Genomic DNA, 20276 nt, shown 5'->3' with positions numbered 1-20276 from the left:
TGACAAGCCGCCAGTGTTCCGTCTCTTCATGTTGTGCACAGTTCAAACGGAAAATACATCAACAGGCAGACTACAGAAAAGCTTACTATCAAAGGTTAGAGGGGGGCTTTCTCAGAGGGCTTTTTACAGTTTTTCTATTCCCAATTAGCCGTTTAAGTGTACTTATTGAAAGTAGTAATTCTTTCATAGGCCGCCCTTTCTTAGTATTTGACGTTCCTTATATTGCGGTATGAGGCTTCGCAGTAGGTTGCAAACATTCATCACCCATGACTGTCCCCAATTGAGCTCAGAAGCTCAATGTCTATCATGACCTCTCTTTTAGAATGTCCAAGAGCAAGCAAACTATTCCTCCAGGAGAGGGCGCCAACAGACTACTAAAGAGATCATCATTACTCAAAGAAAACCCCAAAAACCAATGCATGATAGGAATAAACAGGTAACTTTCTTTGGAGTGGAAGCGGAGAGATCGCACCAGATGCCAATTCTAGATGTTATCACACCTGTGGTCACTGCAGCAGCAGGTGAATCCACTTTGTCCAAAAGGGATCTATTCCATTCAATTGCAAATGATCTAGATAAGACAGAGAACTGCAGCACGGGGACATAGCCGAGTTGGTCAGGTTGAGTGGTGATGAGTTTGCTATTTGGATGAATAAAGAAAGTCAAAAGTGTGAAAGATAAAAAACAAAAGGAGGAAGTGTGAAAAGTGAATGGGCCAAATTGAGGTGCATATGAAGACGTATGCTTTCTTCCAATTCATTAAATCGGGCTAATATGAATCAGGTGAATTGAGTTCTGCTTTTGGAAACTGGGTTAAGAAGGGGTGCACCGTTCCTGGAGGTACTGCAATACCAGGTCAATGCGTGGAGTGGACAGAGCAAGCTCTTTTTCCATCTCCCTGTTCTAAAAATCCATTTAATATATGGTCCCCAGATAGGGGACGTATCAGATATTAAACTGATAAGAACAGATACTACACTTGATCTTAGCCAAAAGGCCGAGAAGCGATAACCAGAATTGGTTTGGGCCTCGAGTGGCACCCTGGCCTATGCCGGACACATCTTAGGGAGAGAGAGCGAGAGGGAGACAAACCCACGCCTACACAAGACATTTTGTCACCCAAGCCAACCCTTGAAAAGGCTGCTTTGCAGAGCCAAAACAAGAAGAATGGTGCGTTTTGCAGCCGCCGCCCACTGCAATGAATCTGAATAACTCCTCCTTTAGGGCGCAAGCAACTCCCCTCCCCCTTGCAGTCTTTCCAATTCACGATACAAAAAGACGGACAGGACAGGTTGCCTGACTTTCCGTCACTGCCACCCTTTGCCATCCTTACCCGTAGAAAGCCCTTTCATCATCCCCAAACCCTAATCTTTTCCCTTTCCTTCCCAGCCCCCAAACCCTGCCCTCTGTACCTTTCTCACCACCCGCTTCCCTTCTCCTGTCATCCCCCTACCACCCGGGAAAAAAAGAGATTGCCCCCTCCTTCCACTAGCCCACCCTCCCACCCAAAGAACAACTTCTTCTGCGCAGCTTGTTTTCTAGGCAGCAGCGCTATTGTGATGTCATCGGGGGGCATTGTGACAAGCCGCCAGTGTTCCGTCTCTTCATGTTGTGCACAGTTCAAACGGAAAATACATCAACAGGCAGACTACAGAAAAGCTTACTATCAAAGGTTAGAGGGGGGCTTTCTCAGAGGGCTTTTTACAGTTTTTCTATTCCCAATTAGCCGTTTAAGTGTACTTATTGAAAGTAGTAATTCTTTCATAGGCTGCCCTTTCTTAGTATTTGACGTTCCTTATATTGCGGTATGAGGCTTCGCAGTAGGTTGCAAACATTCATCACCCATGACTGTCCCCAATTGAGCTCAGAAGCTCAATGTCTATCATGACCTCTCTTTTAGAATGTCCAAGAGCAAGCAAACTATTCCTCCAGGAGAGGGCGCCAACAGACTACTAAAGAGATCATCATTACTCAAAGAAAACCCCAAAAACCAATGCATGATAGGAATAAACAGGTAACTTTCTTTGGAGTGGAAGCGGAGAGATCGCACCAGATGCCAATTCTAGATGTTATCACACCTGTGGTCACTGCAGCAGCAGGTGAATCCACTTTGTCCAAAAGGGATCTATTCCATTCAATTGCAAATGATCTAGATAAGACAGAGAACTGCAGCACGGGGACATAGCCGAGTTGGTCAGGTTGAGTGGTGATGAGTTTGCTATTTGGATGAATAAAGAAAGTCAAAAGTGTGAAAGATAAAAAACAAAAGGAGGAAGTGTGAAAAGTGAATGGGCCAAATTGAGGTGCATATGAAGACGTATGCTTTCTTCCAATTCATTAAATCGGGCTAATATGAATCAGGTGAATTGAGTTCTGCTTTTGGAAACTGGGTTAAGAAGGGGTGCACCGTTCCTGGAGGTACTGCAATACCAGGTCAATGCGTGGAGTGGACAGAGCAAGCTCTTTTTCCATCTCCCTGTTCTAAAAATCCATTTAATATATGGTCCCCAGATAGGGGACGTATCAGATATTAAACTGATAAGAACAGATACTACACTTGATCTTAGCCAAAAGGCCGAGAAGCGATAACCAGAATTGGTTTGGGCCTCGAGTGGCACCCTGGCCTATGCCGGACACATCTTAGGGAGAGAGAGCGAGAGGGAGACAAACCCACGCCTACACAAGACATTTTGTCACCCAAGCCAACCCTTGAAAAGGCTGCTTTGCAGAGCCAAAACAAGAAGAATGGTGCGTTTTGCAGCCGCCGCCCACTGCAATGAATCTGAATAACTCCTCCTTTAGGGCGCAAGCAACTCCCCTCCCCCTTGCAGTCTTTCCAATTCACGATACAAAAAGACGGACAGGACAGGTTGCCTGACTTTCCGTCACTGCCACCCTTTGCCATCCTTACCCGTAGAAAGCCCTTTCATCATCCCCAAACCCTAATCTTTTCCCTTTCCTTCCCAGCCCCCAAACCCTGCCCTCTGTACCTTTCTCACCACCCGCTTCCCTTCTCCTGTCATCCCCCTACCACCCGGGAAAAAAAGAGATTGCCCCCTCCTTCCACTAGCCCACCCTCCCACCCAAAGAACAACTTCTTCTGCGCAGCTTGTTTTCTAGGCAGCAGCGCTATTGTGATGTCATCGGGGGGCATTGTGACAAGCCGCCAGTGTTCCGTCTCTTCATGTTGTGCACAGTTCAAACGGAAAATACATCAACAGGCAGACTACAGAAAAGCTTACTATCAAAGGTTAGAGGGGGGCTTTCTCAGAGGGCTTTTTACAGTTTTTCTATTCCCAATTAGCCGTTTAAGTGTACTTATTGAAAGTAGTAATTCTTTCATAGGCCGCCCTTTCTTAGTATTTGACGTTCCTTATATTGCGGTATGAGGCTTCGCAGTAGGTTGCAAACATTCATCACCCATGACTGTCCCCAATTGAGCTCAGAAGCTCAATGTCTATCATGACCTCTCTTTTAGAATGTCCAAGAGCAAGCAAACTATTCCTCCAGGAGAGGGCGCCAACAGACTACTAAAGAGATCATCATTACTCAAAGAAAACCCCAAAAACCAATGCATGATAGGAATAAACAGGTAACTTTCTTTGGAGTGGAAGCGGAGAGATCGCACCAGATGCCAATTCTAGATGTTATCACACCTGTGGTCACTGCAGCAGCAGGTGAATCCACTTTGTCCAAAAGGGATCTATTCCATTCAATTGCAAATGATCTAGATAAGACAGAGAACTGCAGCACGGGGACATAGCCGAGTTGGTCAGGTTGAGTGGTGATGAGTTTGCTATTTGGATGAATAAAGAAAGTCAAAAGTGTGAAAGATAAAAAACAAAAGGAGGAAGTGTGAAAAGTGAATGGGCCAAATTGAGGTGCATATGAAGACGTATGCTTTCTTCCAATTCATTAAATCGGGCTAATATGAATCAGGTGAATTGAGTTCTGCTTTTGGAAACTGGGTTAAGAAGGGGTGCACCGTTCCTGGAGGTACTGCAATACCAGGTCAATGCGTGGAGTGGACAGAGCAAGCTCTTTTTCCATCTCCCTGTTCTAAAAATCCATTTAATATATGGTCCCCAGATAGGGGACGTATCAGATATTAAACTGATAAGAACAGATACTACACTTGATCTTAGCCAAAAGGCCGAGAAGCGATAACCAGAATTGGTTTGGGCCTCGAGTGGCACCCTGGCCTATGCCGGACACATCTTAGGGAGAGAGAGCGAGAGGGAGACAAACCCACGCCTACACAAGACATTTTGTCACCCAAGCCAACCCTTGAAAAGGCTGCTTTGCAGAGCCAAAACAAGAAGAATGGTGCGTTTTGCAGCCGCCGCCCACTGCAATGAATCTGAATAACTCCTCCTTTAGGGCGCAAGCAACTCCCCTCCCCCTTGCAGTCTTTCCAATTCACGATACAAAAAGACGGACAGGACAGGTTGCCTGACTTTCCGTCACTGCCACCCTTTGCCATCCTTACCCGTAGAAAGCCCTTTCATCATCCCCAAACCCTAATCTTTTCCCTTTCCTTCCCAGCCCCCAAACCCTGCCCTCTGTACCTTTCTCACCACCCGCTTCCCTTCTCCTGTCATCCCCCTACCACCCGGGAAAAAAAGAGATTGCCCCCTCCTTCCACTAGCCCACCCTCCCACCCAAAGAACAACTTCTTCTGCGCAGCTTGTTTTCTAGGCAGCAGCGCTATTGTGATGTCATCGGGGGGCATTGTGACAAGCCGCCAGTGTTCCGTCTCTTCATGTTGTGCACAGTTCAAACGGAAAATACATCAACAGGCAGACTACAGAAAAGCTTACTATCAAAGGTTAGAGGGGGGCTTTCTCAGAGGGCTTTTTACAGTTTTTCTATTCCCAATTAGCCGTTTAAGTGTACTTATTGAAAGTAGTAATTCTTTCATAGGCCGCCCTTTCTTAGTATTTGACGTTCCTTATATTGCGGTATGAGGCTTCGCAGTAGGTTGCAAACATTCATCACCCATGACTGTCCCCAATTGAGCTCAGAAGCTCAATGTCTATCATGACCTCTCTTTTAGAATGTCCAAGAGCAAGCAAACTATTCCTCCAGGAGAGGGCGCCAACAGACTACTAAAGAGATCATCATTACTCAAAGAAAACCCCAAAAACCAATGCATGATAGGAATAAACAGGTAACTTTCTTTGGAGTGGAAGCGGAGAGATCGCACCAGATGCCAATTCTAGATGTTATCACACCTGTGGTCACTGCAGCAGCAGGTGAATCCACTTTGTCCAAAAGGGATCTATTCCATTCAATTGCAAATGATCTAGATAAGACAGAGAACTGCAGCACGGGGACATAGCCGAGTTGGTCAGGTTGAGTGGTGATGAGTTTGCTATTTGGATGAATAAAGAAAGTCAAAAGTGTGAAAGATAAAAAACAAAAGGAGGAAGTGTGAAAAGTGAATGGGCCAAATTGAGGTGCATATGAAGACGTATGCTTTCTTCCAATTCATTAAATCGGGCTAATATGAATCAGGTGAATTGAGTTCTGCTTTTGGAAACTGGGTTAAGAAGGGGTGCACCGTTCCTGGAGGTACTGCAATACCAGGTCAATGCGTGGAGTGGACAGAGCAAGCTCTTTTTCCATCTCCCTGTTCTAAAAATCCATTTAATATATGGTCCCCAGATAGGGGACGTATCAGATATTAAACTGATAAGAACAGATACTACACTTGATCTTAGCCAAAAGGCCGAGAAGCGATAACCAGAATTGGTTTGGGCCTCGAGTGGCACCCTGGCCTATGCCGGACACATCTTAGGGAGAGAGAGCGAGAGGGAGACAAACCCACGCCTACACAAGACATTTTGTCACCCAAGCCAACCCTTGAAAAGGCTGCTTTGCAGAGCCAAAACAAGAAGAATGGTGCGTTTTGCAGCCGCCGCCCACTGCAATGAATCTGAATAACTCCTCCTTTAGGGCGCAAGCAACTCCCCTCCCCCTTGCAGTCTTTCCAATTCACGATACAAAAAGACGGACAGGACAGGTTGCCTGACTTTCCGTCACTGCCACCCTTTGCCATCCTTACCCGTAGAAAGCCCTTTCATCATCCCCAAACCCTAATCTTTTCCCTTTCCTTCCCAGCCCCCAAACCCTGCCCTCTGTACCTTTCTCACCACCCGCTTCCCTTCTCCTGTCATCCCCCTACCACCCGGGAAAAAAAGAGATTGCCCCCTCCTTCCACTAGCCCACCCTCCCACCCAAAGAACAACTTCTTCTGCGCAGCTTGTTTTCTAGGCAGCAGCGCTATTGTGATGTCATCGGGGGGCATTGTGACAAGCCGCCAGTGTTCCGTCTCTTCATGTTGTGCACAGTTCAAACGGAAAATACATCAACAGGCAGACTACAGAAAAGCTTACTATCAAAGGTTAGAGGGGGGCTTTCTCAGAGGGCTTTTTACAGTTTTTCTATTCCCAATTAGCCGTTTAAGTGTACTTATTGAAAGTAGTAATTCTTTCATAGGCCGCCCTTTCTTAGTATTTGACGTTCCTTATATTGCGGTATGAGGCTTCGCAGTAGGTTGCAAACATTCATCACCCATGACTGTCCCCAATTGAGCTCAGAAGCTCAATGTCTATCATGACCTCTCTTTTAGAATGTCCAAGAGCAAGCAAACTATTCCTCCAGGAGAGGGCGCCAACAGACTACTAAAGAGATCATCATTACTCAAAGAAAACCCCAAAAACCAATGCATGATAGGAATAAACAGGTAACTTTCTTTGGAGTGGAAGCGGAGAGATCGCACCAGATGCCAATTCTAGATGTTATCACACCTGTGGTCACTGCAGCAGCAGGTGAATCCACTTTGTCCAAAAGGGATCTATTCCATTCAATTGCAAATGATCTAGATAAGACAGAGAACTGCAGCACGGGGACATAGCCGAGTTGGTCAGGTTGAGTGGTGATGAGTTTGCTATTTGGATGAATAAAGAAAGTCAAAAGTGTGAAAGATAAAAAACAAAAGGAGGAAGTGTGAAAAGTGAATGGGCCAAATTGAGGTGCATATGAAGACGTATGCTTTCTTCCAATTCATTAAATCGGGCTAATATGAATCAGGTGAATTGAGTTCTGCTTTTGGAAACTGGGTTAAGAAGGGGTGCACCGTTCCTGGAGGTACTGCAATACCAGGTCAATGCGTGGAGTGGACAGAGCAAGCTCTTTTTCCATCTCCCTGTTCTAAAAATCCATTTAATATATGGTCCCCAGATAGGGGACGTATCAGATATTAAACTGATAAGAACAGATACTACACTTGATCTTAGCCAAAAGGCCGAGAAGCGATAACCAGAATTGGTTTGGGCCTCGAGTGGCACCCTGGCCTATGCCGGACACATCTTAGGGAGAGAGAGCGAGAGGGAGACAAACCCACGCCTACACAAGACATTTTGTCACCCAAGCCAACCCTTGAAAAGGCTGCTTTGCAGAGCCAAAACAAGAAGAATGGTGCGTTTTGCAGCCGCCGCCCACTGCAATGAATCTGAATAACTCCTCCTTTAGGGCGCAAGCAACTCCCCTCCCCCTTGCAGTCTTTCCAATTCACGATACAAAAAGACGGACAGGACAGGTTGCCTGACTTTCCGTCACTGCCACCCTTTGCCATCCTTACCCGTAGAAAGCCCTTTCATCATCCCCAAACCCTAATCTTTTCCCTTTCCTTCCCAGCCCCCAAACCCTGCCCTCTGTACCTTTCTCACCACCCGCTTCCCTTCTCCTGTCATCCCCCTACCACCCGGGAAAAAAAGAGATTGCCCCCTCCTTCCACTAGCCCACCCTCCCACCCAAAGAACAACTTCTTCTGCGCAGCTTGTTTTCTAGGCAGCAGCGCTATTGTGATGTCATCGGGGGGCATTGTGACAAGCCGCCAGTGTTCCGTCTCTTCATGTTGTGCACAGTTCAAACGGAAAATACATCAACAGGCAGACTACAGAAAAGCTTACTATCAAAGGTTAGAGGGGGGCTTTCTCAGAGGGCTTTTTACAGTTTTTCTATTCCCAATTAGCCGTTTAAGTGTACTTATTGAAAGTAGTAATTCTTTCATAGGCCGCCCTTTCTTAGTATTTGACGTTCCTTATATTGCGGTATGAGGCTTCGCAGTAGGTTGCAAACATTCATCACCCATGACTGTCCCCAATTGAGCTCAGAAGCTCAATGTCTATCATGACCTCTCTTTTAGAATGTCCAAGAGCAAGCAAACTATTCCTCCAGGAGAGGGCGCCAACAGACTACTAAAGAGATCATCATTACTCAAAGAAAACCCCAAAAACCAATGCATGATAGGAATAAACAGGTAACTTTCTTTGGAGTGGAAGCGGAGAGATCGCACCAGATGCCAATTCTAGATGTTATCACACCTGTGGTCACTGCAGCAGCAGGTGAATCCACTTTGTCCAAAAGGGATCTATTCCATTCAATTGCAAATGATCTAGATAAGACAGAGAACTGCAGCACGGGGACATAGCCGAGTTGGTCAGGTTGAGTGGTGATGAGTTTGCTATTTGGATGAATAAAGAAAGTCAAAAGTGTGAAAGATAAAAAACAAAAGGAGGAAGTGTGAAAAGTGAATGGGCCAAATTGAGGTGCATATGAAGACGTATGCTTTCTTCCAATTCATTAAATCGGGCTAATATGAATCAGGTGAATTGAGTTCTGCTTTTGGAAACTGGGTTAAGAAGGGGTGCACCGTTCCTGGAGGTACTGCAATACCAGGTCAATGCGTGGAGTGGACAGAGCAAGCTCTTTTTCCATCTCCCTGTTCTAAAAATCCATTTAATATATGGTCCCCAGATAGGGGACGTATCAGATATTAAACTGATAAGAACAGATTTTGATTTAATGAAGCTTTCCAAAGCACCGCAAAAATGCATGACCGAAGTCACACCAAAAACAGTGCAAAGGCTAGGATTCGTGTGGACCCCTCCGTGAGAAGAGGATCCCCAAAAATCAACCCCGTCCCTCCGAGCCAGAAGGCCACAGCGAGGGTCAGGGATCTTCGGTGCTCCCCCAAGCCGAAGCCTGGTTGAGCCTTGTTGTTGCTCCCAGCGTCCACCGAGGCATCTTACCCAAGTGGAGTAGGGAGCTACTAGTCGTTGGTTTCGCAGCCGAGACTGCCCGGACCGTCAACCGGTGTTGGTTTCTCAGCCCAAGGCTGACCGGACCTCCAACCGGGTGTTGGTTTCTCAGCCCAAGGCTGACCGGACCTCCAACCGGGTGTTGGTTTCTCAGCCCAAGGCTAACCGGACCTCCAACCGGGTGTTGGTTTCTCAGCCAAAGCTGACCCGGACCTCCAACCGGGTGTTGGTTTCTCAGCCCAAAGCTGACCGGACCTCCGACCGGGATTATAAAAATTTCCCTTCTTAGCCAGAAGGCCAGGAAAGGGCAATATGCTTGGAAAGTATGAATAGGCAAGGCGCGGCGTGCGACAGAGTCTGAGGCTTACCAGGGTCCCAACCTAGCAAGTTCAGACTCCCTCCAGGGTGTCCATTCCTGGGGCACATTGCACCATAACCCCCACACTTACTCAGTCTAATAGCCTCAATCCTGGTAGGGCCATGGTTTCCTCTAGATGGATATACTATCCTCCCAAAGTACTAACAAGTGCAACCTTCCCGTGTGCATTGCATCATTGTACTAAGGTGGCCGGAGCCTTAAACCACCTTTTCGAACGATACTACACTTGATCTTAGCCAAACACTTGATCTTAGCCAAAAGGCCGAGAAGCGATAAGAACAGATACTACACTTGATCTTAGCCAAAAGGCCGAGAAGCGATAACCAGAATTGGTTTGGGCCTCGAGTGGCACCCTGGCCTATGCCGGACACATCTTAGGGAGAGAGAGCGAGAGGGAGACAAACCCACGGCTACACAAGACATTTTGTCACCCAAGCCAACCCTTGAAAAGGCTGCTTTGCAGAGCCAAAACAAGAAGAATGGTGCGTTTTGCAGCCGCCGCCCACTGCAATGAATCTGAATAACTCCTCCTTTAGGGCGCAAGCAACTCCCCTCCCCCTTGCAGTCTTTCCAATTCACGATACAAAAAGACGGACAGGACAGGTTGCCTGACTTTCCGTCACTGCCACCCTTTGCCATCCTTACCCGTAGAAAGCCCTTTCATCATCCCCAAACCCTAATCTTTTCCCTTTCCTTCCCAGCCCCCAAACCCTGCCCTCTGTACCTTTCTCACCACCCGCTTCCCTTCTCCTGTCATCCCCCTACCACCCGGGAAAAAAAGAGATTGCCCCCTCCTTCCACTAGCCCACCCTCCCACCCAAAGAACAACTTCTTCTGCGCAGCTTGTTTTCTAGGCAGCAGCGCTATTGTGATGTCATCGGGGGGCATTGTGACAAGCCGCCAGTGTTCCGTCTCTTCATGTTGTGCACAGTTCAAACGGAAAATACATCAACAGGCAGACTACAGAAAAGCTTACTATCAAAGGTTAGAGGGGGGCTTTCTCAGAGGGCTTTTTACAGTTTTTCTATTCCCAATTAGCCGTTTAAGTGTACTTATTGAAAGTAGTAATTCTTTCATAGGCCGCCCTTTCTTAGTATTTGACGTTCCTTATATTGCGGTATGAGGCTTCGCAGTAGGTTGCAAACATTCATCACCCATGACTGTCCCCAATTGAGCTCAGAAGCTCAATGTCTATCATGACCTCTCTTTTAGAATGTCCAAGAGCAAGCAAACTATTCCTCCAGGAGAGGGCGCCAACAGACTACTAAAGAGATCATCATTACTCAAAGAAAACCCCAAAAACCAATGCATGATAGGAATAAACAGGTAACTTTCTTTGGAGTGGAAGCGGAGAGATCGCACCAGATGCCAATTCTAGATGTTATCACACCTGTGGTCACTGCAGCAGCAGGTGAATCCACTTTGTCCAAAAGGGATCTATTCCATTCAATTGCAAATGATCTAGATAAGACAGAGAACTGCAGCACGGGGACATAGCCGAGTTGGTCAGGTTGAGTGGTGATGAGTTTGCTATTTGGATGAATAAAGAAAGTCAAAAGTGTGAAAGATAAAAAACAAAAGGAGGAAGTGTGAAAAGTGAATGGGCCAAATTGAGGTGCATATGAAGACGTATGCTTTCTTCCAATTCATTAAATCGGGCTAATATGAATCAGGTGAATTGAGTTCTGCTTTTGGAAACTGGGTTAAGAAGGGGTGCACCGTTCCTGGAGGTACTGCAATACCAGGTCAATGCGTGGAGTGGACAGAGCAAGCTCTTTTTCCATCTCCCTGTTCTAAAAATCCATTTAATATATGGTCCCCAGATAGGGGACGTATCAGATATTAAACTGATAAGAACAGATACTACACTTGATCTTAGCCAAAAGGCCGAGAAGCGATAACCAGAATTGGTTTGGGCCTCGAGTGGCACCCTGGCCTATGCCGGACACATCTTAGGGAGAGAGAGCGAGAGGGAGACAAACCCACGCCTACACAAGACATTTTGTCACCCAAGCCAACCCTTGAAAAGGCTGCTTTGCAGAGCCAAAACAAGAAGAATGGTGCGTTTTGCAGCCGCCGCCCACTGCAATGAATCTGAATAACTCCTCCTTTAGGGCGCAAGCAACTCCCCTCCCCCTTGCAGTCTTTCCAATTCACGATACAAAAAGACGGACAGGACAGGTTGCCTGACTTTCCGTCACTGCCACCCTTTGCCATCCTTACCCGTAGAAAGCCCTTTCATCATCCCCAAACCCTAATCTTTTCCCTTTCCTTCCCAGCCCCCAAACCCTGCCCTCTGTACCTTTCTCACCACCCGCTTCCCTTCTCCTGTCATCCCCCTACCACCCGGGAAAAAAAGAGATTGCCCCCTCCTTCCACTAGCCCACCCTCCCACCCAAAGAACAACTTCTTCTGCGCAGCTTGTTTTCTAGGCAGCAGCGCTATTGTGATGTCATCGGGGGGCATTGTGACAAGCCGCCAGTGTTCCGTCTCTTCATGTTGTGCACAGTTCAAACGGAAAATACATCAACAGGCAGACTACAGAAAAGCTTACTATCAAAGGTTAGAGGGGGGCTTTCTCAGAGGGCTTTTTACAGTTTTTCTATTCCCAATTAGCCGTTTAAGTGTACTTATTGAAAGTAGTAATTCTTTCATAGGCCGCCCTTTCTTAGTATTTGACGTTCCTTATATTGCGGTATGAGGCTTCGCAGTAGGTTGCAAACATTCATCACCCATGACTGTCCCCAATTGAGCTCAGAAGCTCAATGTCTATCATGACCTCTCTTTTAGAATGTCCAAGAGCAAGCAAACTATTCCTCCAGGAGAGGGCGCCAACAGACTACTAAAGAGATCATCATTACTCAAAGAAAACCCCAAAAACCAATGCATGATAGGAATAAACAGGTAACTTTCTTTGGAGTGGAAGCGGAGAGATCGCACCAGATGCCAATTCTAGATGTTATCACACCTGTGGTCACTGCAGCAGCAGGTGAATCCACTTTGTCCAAAAGGGATCTATTCCATTCAATTGCAAATGATCTAGATAAGACAGAGAACTGCAGCACGGGGACATAGCCGAGTTGGTCAGGTTGAGTGGTGATGAGTTTGCTATTTGGATGAATAAAGAAAGTCAAAAGTGTGAAAGATAAAAAACAAAAGGAGGAAGTGTGAAAAGTGAATGGGCCAAATTGAGGTGCATATGAAGACGTATGCTTTCTTCCAATTCATTAAATCGGGCTAATATGAATCAGGTGAATTGAGTTCTGCTTTTGGAAACTGGGTTAAGAAGGGGTGCACCGTTCCTGGAGGTACTGCAATACCAGGTCAATGCGTGGAGTGGACAGAGCAAGCTCTTTTTCCATCTCCCTGTTCTAAAAATCCATTTAATATATGGTCCCCAGATAGGGGACGTATCAGATATTAAACTGATAAGAACAGATACTACACTTGATCTTAGCCAAAAGGCCGAGAAGCGATAACCAGAATTGGTTTGGGCCTCGAGTGGCACCCTGGCCTATGCCGGACACATCTTAGGGAGAGAGAGCGAGAGGGAGACAAACCCACGCCTACACAAGACATTTTGTCACCCAAGCCAACCCTTGAAAAGGCTGCTTTGCAGAGCCAAAACAAGAAGAATGGTGCGTTTTGCAGCCGCCGCCCACTGCAATGAATCTGAATAACTCCTCCTTTAGGGCGCAAGCAACTCCCCTCCCCCTTGCAGTCTTTCCAATTCACGATACAAAAAGACGGACAGGACAGGTTGCCTGACTTTCCGTCACTGCCACCCTTTGCCATCCTTACCCGTAGAAAGCCCTTTCATCATCCCCAAACCCTAATCTTTTCCCTTTCCTTCCCAGCCCCCAAACCCTGCCCTCTGTACCTTTCTCACCACCCGCTTCCCTTCTCCTGTCATCCCCCTACCACCCGGGAAAAAAAGAGATTGCCCCCTCCTTCCACTAGCCCACCCTCCCACCCAAAGAACAACTTCTTCTGCGCAGCTTGTTTTCTAGGCAGCAGCGCTATTGTGATGTCATCGGGGGGCATTGTGACAAGCCGCCAGTGTTCCGTCTCTTCATGTTGTGCACAGTTCAAACGGAAAATACATCAACAGGCAGACTACAGAAAAGCTTACTATCAAAGGTTAGAGGGGGGCTTTCTCAGAGGGCTTTTTACAGTTTTTCTATTCCCAATTAGCCGTTTAAGTGTACTTATTGAAAGTAGTAATTCTTTCATAGGCCGCCCTTTCTTAGTATTTGACGTTCCTTATATTGCGGTATGAGGCTTCGCAGTAGGTTGCAAACATTCATCACCCATGACTGTCCCCAATTGAGCTCAGAAGCTCAATGTCTATCATGACCTCTCTTTTAGAATGTCCAAGAGCAAGCAAACTATTCCTCCAGGAGAGGGCGCCAACAGACTACTAAAGAGATCATCATTACTCAAAGAAAACCCCAAAAACCAATGCATGATAGGAATAAACAGGTAACTTTCTTTGGAGTGGAAGCGGAGAGATCGCACCAGATGCCAATTCTAGATGTTATCACACCTGTGGTCACTGCAGCAGCAGGTGAATCCACTTTGTCCAAAAGGGATCTATTCCATTCAATTGCAAATGATCTAGATAAGACAGAGAACTGCAGCACGGGGACATAGCCGAGTTGGTCAGGTTGAGTGGTGATGAGTTTGCTATTTGGATGAATAAAGAAAGTCAAAAGTGTGAAAGATAAAAAACAAAAGGAGGAAGTGTGAAAAGTGAATGGGCCAAATTGAGGTGCATATGAAGACGTATGCTTTCTTCCAATTCATTAAATCGGGCTAATATGAATCAGGTGAATTGAGTTCTGCTTTTGGAAACTGGGTTAAGAAGGGGTGCACCGTTACTGGAGGTACTGCAATACCAGGTCAATGCGTGGAGTGGACAGAGCAAGCTCTTTTTCCATCTCCCTGTTCTAAAAATCCATTTAATATATGGTCCCCAGATAGGGGACGTATCAGATATTAAACTGATAAGAACAGATACTACACTTGATCTTAGCCAAAAGGCCGAGAAGCGATAACCAGAATTGGTTTGGGCCTCGAGTGGCACCCTGGCCTATGCCGGACACATCTTAGGGAGAGAGAGCGAGAGGGAGACAAACCCACGCCTACACAAGACATTTTGTCACCCAAGCCAACCCTTGAAAAGGCTGCTTTGCAGAGCCAAAACAAGAAGAATGGTGCGTTTTGCAGCCGCCGCCCACTGCAATGAATCTGAATAACTCCTCCTTTAGGGCGCAAGCAACTCCCCTCCCCCTTGCAGTCTTTCCAATTCACGATACAAAAAGACGGACAGGACAGGTTGCCTGACTTTCCGTCACTGCCACCCTTTGCCATCCTTACCCGTAGAAAGCCCTTTCATCATCCCCAAACCCTAATCTTTTCCCTTTCCTTCCCAGCCCCCAAACCCTGCCCTCTGTACCTTTCTCACCACCCGCTTCCCTTCTCCTGTCATCCCCCTACCACCCGGGAAAAAAAGAGATTGCCCCCTCCTTCCACTAGCCCACCCTCCCACCCAAAGAACAACTTCTTCTGCGCAGCTTGTTTTCTAGGCAGCAGCGCTATTGTGATGTCATCGGGGGGCATTGTGACAAGCCGCCAGTGTTCCGTCTCTTCATGTTGTGCACAGTTCAAACGGAAAATACATCAACAGGCAGACTACAGAAAAGCTTACTATCAAAGGTTAGAGGGGGGCTTTCTCAGAGGGCTTTTTACAGTTTTTCTATTCCCAATTAGCCGTTTAAGTGTACTTATTGAAAGTAGTAATTCTTTCATAGGCCGCCCTTTCTTAGTATTTGACGTTCCTTATATTGCGGTATGAGGCTTCGCAGTAGGTTGCAAACATTCATCACCCATGACTGTCCCCAATTGAGCTCAGAAGCTCAATGTCTATCATGACCTCTCTTTTAGAATGTCCAAGAGCAAGCAAACTATTCCTCCAGGAGAGGGCGCCAACAGACTACTAAAGAGATCATCATTACTCAAAGAAAACCCCAAAAACCAATGCATGATAGGAATAAACAGGTAACTTTCTTTGGAGTGGAAGCGGAGAGATCGCACCAGATGCCAATTCTAGATGTTATCACACCTGTGGTCACTGCAGCAGCAGGTGAATCCACTTTGTCCAAAAGGGATCTATTCCATTCAATTGCAAATGATCTAGATAAGACAGAGAACTGCAGCACGGGGACATAGCCGAGTTGGTCAGGTTGAGTGGTGATGAGTTTGCTATTTGGATGAATAAAGAAAGTCAAAAGTGTGAAAGATAAAAAACAAAAGGAGGAAGTGTGAAAAGTGAATGGGCCAAATTGAGGTGCATATGAAGACGTATGCTTTCTTCCAATTCATTAAATCGGGCTAATATGAATCAGGTGAATTGAGTTCTGCTTTTGGAAACTGGGTTAAGAAGGGGTGCACCGTTCCTGGAGGTACTGCAATACCAGGTCAATGCGTGGAGTGGACAGAGCAAGCTCTTTTTCCATCTCCCTGTTCTAAAAATCCATTTAATATATGGTCCCCAGATAGGGGACGTATCAGATATTAAACTGATAAGAACAGATACTACACTTGATCTTAGCCAAAAGGCCGAGAAGCGATAACCAGAATTGGTTTGGGCCTCGAGTGGCACCCTGGCCTATGCCGGACACATCTTAGGGAGAGAGAGCGAGAGGGAGACAAACCCACGCCTACACAAGACATTTTGTCACCCAAGCCAACCCTTGAAAAGGCTGCTTTGCAGAGCCAAAACAAGAAGAATGGTGCGTTTTGCAGCCGCCGCCCACTGCAATGAATCTGAATAACTCCTCCTTTAGGGCGCAAGCAACTCCCCTCCCCCTTGCAGTCTTTCCAATTCACGATACAAAAAGACGGACAGGACAGGTTGCCTGACTTTCCGTCACTGCCACCCTTTGCCATCCTTACCCGTAGAAAGCCCTTTCATCATCCCCAAACCCTAATCTTTTCCCTTTCCTTCCCAGCCCCCAAACCCTGCCCTCTGTACCTTTCTCACCACCCGCTTCCCTTCTCCTGTCATCCCCCTACCACCCGGGAAAAAAAGAGATTGCCCCCTCCTTCCACTAGCCCACCCTCCCACCCAAAGAACAACTTCTTCTGCGCAGCTTGTTTTCTAGGCAGCAGCGCTATTGTGATGTCATCGGGGGGCATTGTGACAAGCCGCCAGTGTTCCGTCTCTTCATGTTGTGCACAGTTCAAACGGAAAATACATCAACAGGCAGACTACAGAAAAGCTTACTATCAAAGGTTAGAGGGGGGCTTTCTCAGAGGGCTTTTTACAGTTTTTCTATTCCCAATTAGCCGTTTAAGTGTACTTATTGAAAGTAGTAATTCTTTCATAGGCCGCCCTTTCTTAGTATTTGACGTTCCTTATATTGCGGTATGAGGCTTCGCAGTAGGTTGCAAACATTCATCACCCATGACTGTCCCCAATTGAGCTCAGAAGCTCAATGTCTATCATGACCTCTCTTTTAGAATGTCCAAGAGCAAGCAAACTATTCCTCCAGGAGAGGGCGCCAACAGACTACTAAAGAGATCATCATTACTCAAAGAAAACCCCAAAAACCAATGCATGATAGGAATAAACAGGTAACTTTCTTTGGAGTGGAAGCGGAGAGATCGCACCAGATGCCAATTCTAGATGTTATCACACCTGTGGTCACTGCAGCAGCAGGTGAATCCACTTTGTCCAAAAGGGATCTATTCCATTCAATTGCAAATGATCTAGATAAGACAGAGAACTGCAGCACGGGGACATAGCCGAGTTGGTCAGGTTGAGTGGTGATGAGTTTGCTATTTGGATGAATAAAGAAAGTCAAAAGTGTGAAAGATAAAAAACAAAAGGAGGAAGTGTGAAAAGTGAATGGGCCAAATTGAGGTGCATATGAAGACGTATGCTTTCTTCCAATTCATTAAATCGGGCTAATATGAATCAGGTGAATTGAGTTCTGCTTTTGGAAACTGGGTTAAGAAGGGGTGCACCGTTCCTGGAGGTACTGCAATACCAGGTCAATGCGTGGAGTGGACAGAGCAAGCTCTTTTTCCATCTCCCTGTTCTAAAAATCCATTTAATATATGGTCCCCAGATAGGGGACGTATCAGATATTAAACTGATAAGAACAGATACTACACTTGATCTTAGCCAAAAGGCCGAGAAGCGATAACCAGAATTGGTTTGGGCCTCGAGTGGCACCCTGGCCTATGCCGGACACATCTTAGGGAGAGAGAGCGAGAGGGAGACAAACCCACGCCTACACAAGACATTTTGTCACCCAAGCCAACCCTTGAAAAGGCTGCTTTGCAGAGCCAAAACAAGAAGAATGGTGCGTTTTGCAGCCGCCGCCCACTGCAATGAATCTGAATAACTCCTCCTTTAGGGCGCAAGCAACTCCCCTCCCCCTTGCAGTCTTTCCAATTCACGATACAAAAAGACGGACAGGACAGGTTGCCTGACTTTCCGTCACTGCCACCCTTTGCCATCCTTACCCGTAGAAAGCCCTTTCATCATCCCCAAACCCTAATCTTTTCCCTTTCCTTCCCAGCCCCCAAACCCTGCCCTCTGTACCTTTCTCACCACCCGCTTCCCTTCTCCTGTCATCCCCCTACCACCCGGGAAAAAAAGAGATTGCCCCCTCCTTCCACTAGCCCACCCTCCCACCCAAAGAACAACTTCTTCTGCGCAGCTTGTTTTCTAGGCAGCAGCGCTATTGTGATGTCATCGGGGGGCATTGTGACAAGCCGCCAGTGTTCCGTCTCTTCATGTTGTGCACAGTTCAAACGGAAAATACATCAACAGGCAGACTACAGAAAAGCTTACTATCAAAGGTTAGAGGGGGGCTTTCTCAGAGGGCTTTTTACAGTTTTTCTATTCCCAATTAGCCGTTTAAGTGTACTTATTGAAAGTAGTAATTCTTTCATAGGCCGCCCTTTCTTAGTATTTGACGTTCCTTATATTGCGGTATGAGGCTTCGCAGTAGGTTGCAAACATTCATCACCCATGACTGTCCCCAATTGAGCTCAGAAGCTCAATGTCTATCATGACCTCTCTTTTAGAATGTCCAAGAGCAAGCAAACTATTCCTCCAGGAGAGGGCGCCAACAGACTACTAAAGAGATCATCATTACTCAAAGAAAACCCCAAAAACCAATGCATGATAGGAATAAACAGGTAACTTTCTTTGGAGTGGAAGCGGAGAGATCGCACCAGATGCCAATTCTAGATGTTATCACACCTGTGGTCACTGCAGCAGCAGGTGAATCCACTTTGTCCAAAAGGGATCTATTCCATTCAATTGCAAATGATCTAGATAAGACAGAGAACTGCAGCACGGGGACATAGCCGAGTTGGTCAGGTTGAGTGGTGATGAGTTTGCTATTTGGATGAATAAAGAAAGTCAAAAGTGTGAAAGATAAAAAACAAAAGGAGGAAGTGTGAAAAGTGAATGGGCCAAATTGAGGTGCATATGAAGACGTATGCTTTCTTCCAATTCATTAAATCGGGCTAATATGAATCAGGTGAATTGAGTTCTGCTTTTGGAAACTGGGTTAAGAAGGGGTGCACCGTTCCTGGAGGTACTGCAATACCAGGTCAATGCGTGGAGTGGACAGAGCAAGCTCTTTTTCCATCTCCCTGTTCTAAAAATCCATTTAATATATGGTCCCCAGATAGGGGACGTATCAGATATTAAACTGATAAGAACAGATACTACACTTGATCTTAGCCAAAAGGCCGAGAAGCGATAACCAGAATTGGTTTGGGCCTCGAGTGGCACCCTGGCCTATGCCGGACACATCTTAGGGAGAGAGAGCGAGAGGGAGACAAACCCACGCCTACACAAGACATTTTGTCACCCAAGCCAACCCTTGAAAAGGCTGCTTTGCAGAGCCAAAACAAGAAGAATGGTGCGTTTTGCAGCCGCCGCCCACTGCAATGAATCTGAATAACTCCTCCTTTAGGGCGCAAGCAACTCCCCTCCCCCTTGCAGTCTTTCCAATTCACGATACAAAAAGACGGACAGGACAGGTTGCCTGACTTTCCGTCACTGCCACCCTTTGCCATCCTTACCCGTAGAAAGCCCTTTCATCATCCCCAAACCCTAATCTTTTCCCTTTCCTTCCCAGCCCCCAAACCCTGCCCTCTGTACCTTTCTCACCACCCGCTTCCCTTCTCCTGTCATCCCCCTACCACCCGGGAAAAAAAGAGATTGCCCCCTCCTTCCACTAGCCCACCCTCCCACCCAAAGAACAACTTCTTCTGCGCAGCTTGTTTTCTAGGCAGCAGCGCTATTGTGATGTCATCGGGGGGCATTGTGACAAGCCGCCAGTGTTCCGTCTCTTCATGTTGTGCACAGTTCAAACGGAAAATACATCAACAGGCAGACTACAGAAAAGCTTACTATCAAAGGTTAGAGGGGGGCTTTCTCAGAGGGCTTTTTACAGTTTTTCTATTCCCAATTAGCCGTTTAAGTGTACTTATTGAAAGTAGTAATTCTTTCATAGGCCGCCCTTTCTTAGTATTTGACGTTCCTTATATTGCGGTATGAGGCTTCGCAGTAGGTTGCAAACATTCATCACCCATGACTGTCCCCAATTGAGCTCAGAAGCTCAATGTCTATCATGACCTCTCTTTTAGAATGTCCAAGAGCAAGCAAACTATTCCTCCAGGAGAGGGCGCCAACAGACTACTAAAGAGATCATCATTACTCAAAGAAAACCCCAAAAACCAATGCATGATAGGAATAA

The 20276-nt window shown here is 46.5% G+C and overlaps 13 non-coding genes across 13 annotated transcripts; all 13 read right to left on the bottom strand.

The window, feature by feature from the left end:
- Positions 1 to 818: 818 nt before the first annotated feature.
- Positions 819 to 1009, bottom strand: LOC142265203 (U2 spliceosomal RNA). The gene has a single exon (XR_012731560.1). It is a non-coding gene; the product is annotated as a U2 spliceosomal RNA (small nuclear RNA).
- A 1387-nt stretch (positions 1010 to 2396) lies between these two features.
- On the bottom strand, positions 2397 to 2587 carry LOC142265202 (U2 spliceosomal RNA). The gene has a single exon (XR_012731559.1). It is a non-coding gene; the product is annotated as a U2 spliceosomal RNA (small nuclear RNA).
- A 1387-nt stretch (positions 2588 to 3974) lies between these two features.
- On the bottom strand, positions 3975 to 4165 carry LOC142265200 (U2 spliceosomal RNA). The gene has a single exon (XR_012731557.1). It is a non-coding gene; the product is annotated as a U2 spliceosomal RNA (small nuclear RNA).
- Positions 4166 to 5552: 1387 nt separating this feature from the next.
- On the bottom strand, positions 5553 to 5743 carry LOC142265199 (U2 spliceosomal RNA). Its single transcript, XR_012731556.1, has one exon. It is a non-coding gene; the product is annotated as a U2 spliceosomal RNA (small nuclear RNA).
- A 1387-nt stretch (positions 5744 to 7130) lies between these two features.
- On the bottom strand, positions 7131 to 7321 carry LOC142265197 (U2 spliceosomal RNA). Its single transcript, XR_012731555.1, has one exon. It is a non-coding gene; the product is annotated as a U2 spliceosomal RNA (small nuclear RNA).
- Positions 7322 to 8708: 1387 nt separating this feature from the next.
- LOC142265159 (U2 spliceosomal RNA) lies at positions 8709 to 8903 on the bottom strand. The gene has a single exon (XR_012731524.1). It is a non-coding gene; the product is annotated as a U2 spliceosomal RNA (small nuclear RNA).
- Positions 8904 to 9621: 718 nt separating this feature from the next.
- LOC142265163 (U2 spliceosomal RNA) lies at positions 9622 to 9807 on the bottom strand. The gene has a single exon (XR_012731528.1). It is a non-coding gene; the product is annotated as a U2 spliceosomal RNA (small nuclear RNA).
- A 1387-nt stretch (positions 9808 to 11194) lies between these two features.
- Positions 11195 to 11385, bottom strand: LOC142265196 (U2 spliceosomal RNA). Its single transcript, XR_012731554.1, has one exon. It is a non-coding gene; the product is annotated as a U2 spliceosomal RNA (small nuclear RNA).
- A 1387-nt stretch (positions 11386 to 12772) lies between these two features.
- On the bottom strand, positions 12773 to 12963 carry LOC142265195 (U2 spliceosomal RNA). Its single transcript, XR_012731553.1, has one exon. It is a non-coding gene; the product is annotated as a U2 spliceosomal RNA (small nuclear RNA).
- Positions 12964 to 14350: 1387 nt separating this feature from the next.
- On the bottom strand, positions 14351 to 14541 carry LOC142265153 (U2 spliceosomal RNA). Its single transcript, XR_012731522.1, has one exon. It is a non-coding gene; the product is annotated as a U2 spliceosomal RNA (small nuclear RNA).
- Positions 14542 to 15928: 1387 nt separating this feature from the next.
- LOC142265194 (U2 spliceosomal RNA) lies at positions 15929 to 16119 on the bottom strand. The gene has a single exon (XR_012731552.1). It is a non-coding gene; the product is annotated as a U2 spliceosomal RNA (small nuclear RNA).
- Positions 16120 to 17506: 1387 nt separating this feature from the next.
- On the bottom strand, positions 17507 to 17697 carry LOC142265193 (U2 spliceosomal RNA). Its single transcript, XR_012731551.1, has one exon. It is a non-coding gene; the product is annotated as a U2 spliceosomal RNA (small nuclear RNA).
- Positions 17698 to 19084: 1387 nt separating this feature from the next.
- LOC142265192 (U2 spliceosomal RNA) lies at positions 19085 to 19275 on the bottom strand. The gene has a single exon (XR_012731550.1). It is a non-coding gene; the product is annotated as a U2 spliceosomal RNA (small nuclear RNA).
- Between the last annotated feature and the right edge of the window lie 1001 nt (positions 19276 to 20276).

Source organism: Anomaloglossus baeobatrachus, unplaced genomic scaffold (genome assembly GCF_048569485.1).
Source record: "Anomaloglossus baeobatrachus isolate aAnoBae1 unplaced genomic scaffold, aAnoBae1.hap1 Scaffold_2719, whole genome shotgun sequence".
Lineage (NCBI taxonomy): Eukaryota > Metazoa > Chordata > Amphibia > Anura > Aromobatidae > Anomaloglossus > Anomaloglossus baeobatrachus.
Note: the sequence above shows the minus strand (reverse complement) of the source record. Positions and strands in the feature narration are given on the sequence as shown.